The sequence below is a fragment of the Agrilus planipennis genome, unplaced genomic scaffold, assembly GCF_000699045.2.
Source record: "Agrilus planipennis isolate EAB-ADULT unplaced genomic scaffold, Apla_2.0 scaffold225, whole genome shotgun sequence".
Classification (NCBI taxonomy): Eukaryota; Metazoa; Arthropoda; class Insecta; order Coleoptera; family Buprestidae; genus Agrilus; species Agrilus planipennis.
Genome location: NW_020442415.1, coordinates 26,060 through 26,278, shown reverse-complemented (window position 1 = coordinate 26,278; position 219 = coordinate 26,060).

Here is a 219-nt window from a genome sequence, read left to right as displayed (position 1 = left end):
AGTCGAGATTACCATTACAATAAATAATACCAGCTTTTTAAATGTTATTCGGTGCTTCAAAAAAAATCCTATTGTATTCTAACTGATTATAACATATTTATGTTTCTGTTTTGTCTCTCAGATGCTTTCAAGTCTGTTTCTAAAGTAGATTTATGATACATAATGGTAAATGTATATAGATGTTTATCATCAAGCAAATTTTAGTCTTTTTTCTATTTG